Source organism: Orycteropus afer, unplaced genomic scaffold (genome assembly GCF_000298275.1).
Source record: "Orycteropus afer afer isolate SDZICR_OR568_19922 unplaced genomic scaffold, OryAfe1.0 scaffold00054, whole genome shotgun sequence".
NCBI lineage: Eukaryota > Metazoa > Chordata > Mammalia > Tubulidentata > Orycteropodidae > Orycteropus > Orycteropus afer.
This window is the reverse complement of record NW_006921641.1, coordinates 11,977,384-11,986,362: the sequence shown is the minus strand read 5'-3', so window position 1 is coordinate 11,986,362 and position 8,979 is coordinate 11,977,384. Positions and strand designations below refer to the sequence as shown.

Here is an 8,979-nt window from a genome sequence, read left to right as displayed (position 1 = left end):
ACAATATTTGTCCTTTTGTGACTGACTTATTTCACTCAGCATAATGTCCTCCAAGTTCATCCACGTTATGCGGTGTTTTGCAGATTCTACATTATTCTTTGATTTTTTGAACGCTTAAGAACTGCTGAAATCTTTTCCGATATTCTGCAGATACTTGCGCTGCATTCATGTGTTTACCAAAAGTAGTAGTTATTTGATAGATGGCAGTTTTTCATGATGCTCTGAAAGCAAATCTTAATGTTTTATGAGAAATATCCAAAAGACTTCCTGAACTCTGATGTGCTTTATCAGAAACATTAAGAAATTTGAAGTGCTTGTCAACTTTCAGTGTCAGCAAAGTATTAAGAATAGCTGGTTGTGTAGTCTGGACAAGTCCAAATCTATCTTTTGTAAATGATGCTGCTACTAAGTGAGACAGACTTTCTAAAACAACCTGAATGCAGGCCTCTGGGTGCTTACAGAAAAAATGTATTATCAATACTCATTTTGAGAAGAAGTTCTTAATCTCTTTACATTTATTCTGAATCCATAAATAAATCACATTGTGCTGTACCACTGTCTTACCTTTAGCATTAACAGGTAGATGGAGAGGGATTAGAAAATTGAGTCATTTGCTGATCAGATGCAGAAGTCTATCATCTTGGCCTTCTTATTAGTAAAGGACTTTGAGACGACCCATAACATGCATTTACATAAAAAATTCCAGTCATCTGATTCATTACCTTAGAGCCAAGAGGGGTCCAAATGGGACTTGCAGCATCAGGTGTAGATAATTTTGAAGAAAACAAAGTTGTTTAATAGTGGCACTGAAGGCTGAGTCGTCTGGCTAGATTTTGGTGTCTGAAAAGTAATTTCTTCTGGAGACTTCAATCTTAGGTTCCACTGGGTATAATGAAGATGGCACCTCTCCCATTGGTAGCAGCAGCTTCTTGACAGAGAACCAGTTTCTAAGTTATACCATTTAAAAGATTCAAACACTCCCTTGAAAACTGTCCAGTTGTGGGGATGTTCATGTGGTTGGCTGAGACTAAAAACTTCTTGTCTTCGTGTAGAAGAATGGTGAAGAGAGCAAGTTCAGGTCCTACGAGGCCAAATACTTTATGATGAAGGGAGGATTGCTATTTAAAACTTTAGGAGGCATTCATCTGACTCTTCTGCAAATGATGGTTGAACAGGGAACAGATGAAATGCTGTAGCATAGATTTTAAAGCGAGTCTTAGAAGAAAGACACCACATAGCCAGACATGGTAGAGTAATAAGCTTCAAGAGACACAGTGTCAGTAGTTTGTAACTGCTTATCTTTCCATACATGCATAGCAGTGCTAATCTAAGCTTTGGGAATATGGCCTAGAAAATAATACAGGATGCAGAAATTTCTAACCAGGAACAATTCCACCCAACTATGTTTAATAAGAGCAGAGACCTCCTAAAGCATAAGAATTTGTATTGTAAATCCCCAAGCTTCCCAAAAAGAAGTTGGCAGCTCTACAGAGGTATTTTGCATGAATGTTGTTATCATCCTCCCCCAGTCCTGCCAGGACACAGTAATCGGTGCTACCTTTATGATGGGAAATGGAAGATTATTCATGTTGTTGACAAAATACAGATAGCTACAGCCCATGAATGATTCAGCCAGTAGGGAAAAAAGGTGATATTCATTTAAGCAGGTTTGTGCAGCAGAGCTATCTAAGCTCTTAGCACTCGTGCAGGGAACCACAAGAAAACTTTGGTTATCACTGCAGCACACCAGGCTGTCACTATACCCATAGAAGCATGGTGAAATGAGTGCATGACCTGCTGAGGATGAACAGTCTTCCCTGTCAGTACCAATCTGGAGTAGGGAGTGCAAGGCACAACTATATAAAACTCTACATTGAAAATATCACTATTACCATTGACAGCAGCAGGAGCTAAAAGATTACATATGAACTATAGAGATCATACAAAGACTGCACTACATGCTATGACTCACCAGTGCTGGGCCCATTCATAGCCATGCCATGGAGATGGTGGTCCCTACTCTGAGGAGTGCAGGGGACGGTATGCCTGTTCACCACTGCAGTTCAAAAGGGTATGTTAAGCTTTTCCATGGTTAATACAAAAGAAAGATCCCTATTAACTAGAAACTCCTTTTATAAAAGATTCATTCATTTGCATAATATTTAATGACTATCTGCTATGTGCCAGCTGTACACACTAGGTTAGGAATACAGAGATGAAAAACACAAAATAGTCTAAAAGGGAAGGTAGTCAAATAGGTTGACACAATATAGTGCAATATGTACCATATTTCTTATATATAACATGCCCATGTTAATACTGCATACATATGTAACCTGCATATCATGTATAGGAAACTAACGCCCGACAGGGTTGTGTGGTTTACAGGGGTTCTTTGTGGTTGAGGGGTGGGATCCTGTGTAATGCTTGTGTTATTTGTGTAAACATGTAACAAATATTTTTAAATGTGAGCTTAATATTAGGGAAGGGGAGTGATAGTTTGGAAGGAAAGGATTTTTACTGGAGTTGGTCAGTCCTCAGCAGGGAATTGAAGTTTGAATATGCAGTTAGAAGAGATTTTTCAGAAGAGACAATATACACAGGTAAAAGAAGTTAATGGAATGGCAAGTATATAGTTCTATATCATTGGCATAGAGAATAAGTGGATTGCAGGGAAGCAGGTTGGGGAGGTTTACAAGGACCAGATCATGAAGGGTATGGTAAGAAGAGTTGTAATCAAGAGAATGACATGGGCAGATATTGATGTTAGAAAGGTCACTTTGGCAGCACTGTAAACGGGTGCTGGGAAACTAGTTCAGAGGCTATTTCAGTAGCCAAAGAGATGTGAAGAATTGTGGTCTATGGTGATAGCAGTATGTAGAGAATGATAGATTTTGATGACAAGAGGTGAGTGGTGAGCAGGAAGAAGATAGGATGTCTATTGGCTTCCAGCATTGGCAATCAGATGGATGCTGGTGTCATTCATTGAATTAGGTATTTCTGGATGAGGACCAACATTTGGAACAAAAATGGATTTTGACCTAGAGAAGATCTGGTATAAAATATAGAACTGAGAACCATCAACTGTAAAAAGTAATTGAAAACATGATGTATTCATCTATGAGATAAAAGCATTCATGACATCTCCTAGGAAGGTAGTTAAAGCAGTGCTTCTTAGTGTGTATCTTAGAATCATCTAGGGGTAAGTTAAAAATACAGAGATTAGTAGGTCCCCATCCATTGATCTGAGTCACAATCATTGGGGTTGGGTCAAGGAAAACCTTATTTTATTTTTATAAAAATAATATTTTACTGTTTTTTTGGTGAAAGTTTATATAGCAAATAAAGTTCCCATTTGAAATTTTTTATACAAATTATTCGGTGATGTAAAGTGGATTTTTCACAATGTCAGTATTCTCTATAAATGTGTTCTGGTGGTTCTATTTCTGTGCTCTAGTTTCCCTGCCCCCTTATCTTTGCTTTAGAATAATTGTTGACCTGTTGGCCCCATATAGATGGTTTTTTAATGGAGCTTTGTACTCATGGGTATATCCTTTATTTTGTGTACCAATCTGTTATTTTGCTAAAAGGTGACCTCAGGATAGTTTTGGTTAAAGGTTTAGCGTATCTCAGAGTGAAAGCCTCAGGGAGTCCTTTAGTCTCGATTGGTCCAGTAAGTCTGGACTTTTTAAGAATTTGAGTTCTATTCTGTGTTTTTCTCTAGTTCTATTAAGGTTTACCTATTGTGGCCCAGATAGAAAGGTTAGTATTGGTAGCCAGGGATTATCTAGTTCTTCTGGTCTCAGGGTAGATGAGGCTGTGGCTTGTGTAGGCTATTAGTCTCTGAGACTTTAGTTTCCTTTTTTCTCTCCTGCTTCTTATGAGTAGAGACCAATAGTTACATCTTAGATGGCTGCTCACTTTTAAGATCCCAGATGGTAGTCATCTTATTAAGATGTAGAACATGAACTTTATAACCTGTATTATGCCACTTGACTGAGCTGTCTCCTGAAACTAAATCCGTGAGCCTTCAAACCCAGAGAACTAGTCTCTCAGTGTGCTTGGTTATATCTCAGAAGTATTTGTAACTGTGTCTCCTATGAATATAAATGCATGCACACACATATCTGTATGTACACATATAGATACTTCCATTTGTGCACACATATGTATATACCTATACCATGTCATACCCATATATGGTCATATACTTCCATACGTTCATTTTTTGATTATCGTTGATGTTGCTAAATTGTTGATGTCATATATTTTAGCGCAAACATTTTTCTGTTGTGTGCTTTTTAGTGACATCATTTACTTTGATCAAGCTGTGTTCCTTATACTGACATTTGATGCTACTGGGAAGCCTCCTTTTTAACTCGTTTCCTAGGAGATTGTGAAGTTTGAGAACAAATGGTAATAAGTGAGACTAGAAGACAGTGGAGGATGCAACCATGGAGAACACCAACTTTTAAGGATTGAGTAAATGCAAAGAGTATGCAAAGGGTAGAGTTTTGAATGAAATCTAAATATTTGCACCTGGAAAATGAACTCTAATTGTTGTTAGGTGCCATCCAGTCCATTGTGACTCTAGCGACCCCATGTACAACAGAACACAACACTGCCTGGTCCTGTGCTATCCTTAAAATCATTGCCATGCTTGAGCCCATTATTGCAGCCACTGTATTGATCCATCTTGTTGATGGTCTTCCCGTTTTTCGTTGACTCTCTACTTTACCAGTCATGATAATCCTTTCCAGGGATTGGTCCTTTCTGACTAATGACCAAAGTGTGAAAGATGAAGTCTGGCCATTCGTCTAAGGAGCATTCTGATTGTACTAACAAGATAGATCTGTTCATTCTTCTAGCAGTCCATGGTATAGTCAGTATTCTTCACCAGGACCACAACTCAAATACATCAGGTCTTCTGTGGTCTTCTTTATGCATTGTCTAACTCTCACATATACATATGAGGCTATTGAAAATACCATGGCTTTGGTCAGATACACCTTAGTCTTCAAAGTGCATCTTTGCTCTTCAATATTTTAAAGAGGTCCTTTGCTGCAAGGAGTGCCTAAAAATTCTTGGTAGATCTTAGTTGAAAACAAGCTAATCTTTTAATCTTTGCCATTAGAAGCTGAGACTGAAAGGTGGTGCCAAAATGGTGGCCATACATTATAAAGTTACTGCAATTATGACAGTTGTGAAATTCATGAAAAGGAAGGTTTAATTAATTAAACATAGTTTAATTAATCTAGTTTTTAGCAAGTCATTAAATACTCTGAGGTGATAGATAAAATACTCAAGTATTGTTTTGATTGATGTGATTGAGTTATTTAAAAATAAGAGAGACTTGGATGAAGGGATTTCCTAACCACAGGAGATGATACTGACTTAACCCCCAAGATATTAATCATGCTTATCATATGAACTGTTGATTTTAAATTAGGCTATGCCTATCCATTAGAGAAGATATGGGGATATCTGTGTCCTACGTGTATAATAAAGAAATCCCTTTGAGGGTACTTTCCTAAGAGAAGAATCAATGTGGAACTGGACTTTTAATGGCCTGTTGGTAATATCAAGTCTTTCAAAAAGAAATTGTTCCCACTGAGACCACTACTGTAAAAAGTAAAAAAGAAAAAAAAAAAAAAGGTTTATAGAAATATCCTTTGAAGGTTACCAGGGGTGGGAGGGAAAAAGAGAGTAAACCACTAACTAGAGGGTAGATACATACTAATTTGGGTGAAGGGGAAGGCAATAGACAATAAGGGTAAGGTTAGTATAGAATGCTCAAGGAAAGGACCCGTGTTCATTGCTGCACTATTCACAATAGCTAAGAGATGGGAACAGCCTAAGTGCCCATTCTATTGGAGGAATGGATGACCAAACCATGGTACATATGCACAATGGAATACCTTGCAGCACTAAAGCATAGTCTGGAACCTGTGCAACACTGCATAACGTAGATGAACTTGGAGGACATTATGCTGAGTGAAATAAGTCAATCACAGAAAGATAAATATTAATCCATCATTATAAAAAGTCAAGGAAAGGTTTATATATGGAAGGAAACTTTTTTTGTTGGTTACCAGGCATGGGAGGGGAAGGGAGGAAACACTGCTAGATAGGTAGAGTCAAGTATTGATTTGGGTGAAGGGAAAGGCAATAGCAAAAGCGAATGGCCAACACAATAACACTAAGAAAAAGGAAGACAGACAGATGAACAGGAGGTTCAGATAACAAAGTTAAACACTTTCACGTACACAGTACTGCATTATCAGTAATAATAAACATTAATCTGCAAGTAGATACAGGCTGAATGATTAGATATGTCTAGGCAAAAGGGAATAGACCCATGAACATATATGTAAGGTTCCAGACCAAAAAAAACCAAAACCAAAAACAAAACAAAACAACAGACACTGCAGTTGAGTTGGATCTGACTCATAGTGACCCCTCCTTCGATTTCCAAGACAGTCACTACGGAAGTAGATTGCCCAGCCTTCCTTTTGAGGAGTGGCTGGTGGATTTGAACTGCCAGCCCTCTGGTTAGCAGTCAAATGCCTTAGGCACTGTGCCACCAGAGCTCCTATATATAAGATTAGCAGATGATATTTCTGCATGTGTATTTGTATGTGCTATAAGAATGTCCATAGATATAGAAGTAATGGGGCAAAATTATGATAACTTCTTAGCCACAGCCAGCTACACTGAGGGAGCAAGTTGTTGGACCTGTGGGCTTGAGACCATGGTTGCAGGGGACATCAGGCTCCATTGGCATAACATACGACACAAAAGCATTGTTCTACATCCTGTGTTGGTGAGTAGCATGTGGTCTTCAAAGCTTGCCAAGTGACCATCTGGATGCAATAGTTGGTCTCTCCTCATCCAGAGCAAAGAAGAATGAAGAAAACCAAAGATGCATGGAAATAATCCAGGGGACTAGTGGACCATGCAAACCTCAGCCTGTATGACCGTGAGACCAGAAGAACTAGATGGTGCCCAGCTACCGCTCAGAAAGGGATCACTGCAGGTGATCGTGGATAGAGTGGGAGAGGAATGTGGAACAAGACACAAAATCATATAAGGACCAGGTTTACTTGTCTGATAGACCCTGATGAAACCCCTGAGACTATAGCCCCTAGTCACCCTTCAGGCCTGGAATTGAACTTACTCCCATGGCTTCCAGCCAGACAATAGGCATATAAGGTGAACATTTACATCAGGTAGGTACATTCTTTAGAACAATCAATCATGGGAGATCAGAAGGACAGTATTTGCACAGGGAGGTAGCTCAGAGAGCAGGAGTGCATAGTAAGGAAGGACACAGGGAAGAGGTAACTACAGGGAGGAGTAAGAAGAGAGCTGTTACATTATGGGGATTGTAGTTAATGTCATGAAATAAAATGCATACAAACTATATGGAAAACGAATTTGCTCTGTAAACTTTCACCCAAATCATAAAAAAAAAAAAAAAAAGGAAAGGAAGATTCTGAGAGAAGTACAAGAATTAAAGAGAACAGAGGTAAATACTAATACACAAATCTAAGAGTGGCTCCATAGGTAGATATGAAAGCTGAATAGGTGTGGGAAGAAGAACGGGACTTTGTCAACAAGTATAAATATATATGTATATATATGTTTGACAGAATATTTCTATATATGTATTTACATACGCTGCAGCTATTTTCATGAATATAGTAGATCATATTGGAAACCCAAGGAGGGGTCGCTATGAGTCAGGTTTGACTCGACGGCACATAACAACAACAACAACAAAGGGCAAACCTATGAAAACTTAACCGTAACCAAAAACCCTGAGAGATTGGGCCTGGGGACTCAGGACCATCATCTTGGGGGATATGAAGGTCACTTGGCACAACATAGTTCACAAAGACAGTGTTCTACATCCTACTTTGATGAGTAGTAACTGTTGTTGTTGTTATGTGCCATTGAGTCGGACCCGAATCATAGTGAGCCCTCCTTGGGTTTCCGAGTATCACTATGGAAGTAGATTGCCCCATCTTCCTTCCGAGGAGTCATGGTGGGTTTGAACCGCCAGTCTTCTGGTTAGCAGTCAAGTGCCTTAGGCACTATGCTACCAGAGCTCCTGAGTAGTAACTAGGGTCTTCAAATCTTGCAAGCAATCATCTTAAGTCTGACTATTGGTCTCTCCCCATCTCAAGTGAAGAGGAGTGAAGAAAAGCAAAAGCACCTGGAAACAATTAGTCTAAGGGACTAATGGACTACATTAACCTTAACCTCTAGGAACCTGAGATCAGAAGAACTACATGGTACCCGGCTACCACTACTAACTGCTCTGAAAGGGATCACATTAGAAGGTCCTGGATAGAGTCAGATAAAAAAGTGGAACAAAACTCAAAATCATAAAAAAGACCAGGCTTACTGTTTGGCTAGACTGGTGAAACCCCCAAGGCGATGGCCCTCAGTCACCCTTCAGACCTGGAACTGAACTCACTCCCATGGCTCAATTTTCAAACAGTAATTCTAGGAAGGTACATACTCTTAAATCAACCATATGAGATCAAAAGGGCAGCATTTGGCCAAGAACAAAGTTCAGAAGGCAGGAAGGGTTAGGAGAGAAAGAGGAAGGAAGCAAAAAACATAGAGAAGGAGTAAGAGGGGTGATATTACATTGAGGTGATTGCAGTCAATGATGTGAAACAAAATGTGTGTGAATTGTTGAATGGAAAACTGATATGCTCTGTGAACTTCCACCCAAATCACAATAAAGGTTTACAAAAAAAAAGGAGGGGGGGAGAAATTGTTTCCATTGTTTGGCCTTACAGGACTGCTGTTTCCCATTTAAACAAAAATTTTTTTCACAGCTTTCAACTTGGTGGTGGGTTTGTTTCTGGTTTTGCTTGAGATAAGATTGACATACAGTAAAGTGCGCCGAGTATACCTTATGTTTAGCTTTGACATACTTGTTGTTGTTAAGTGCCGTCGAGTCGT

General features: G+C 39.1%; 1 pseudogene; it reads right to left on the bottom strand.

Moving 5' to 3' along the window:
* Window positions 1-91: 91 nt before the first annotated feature.
* The window catches only part of LOC103195354, a 12,247-nt pseudogene continuing 3,359 nt past the window's right edge, over window positions 92-8,979 (bottom strand).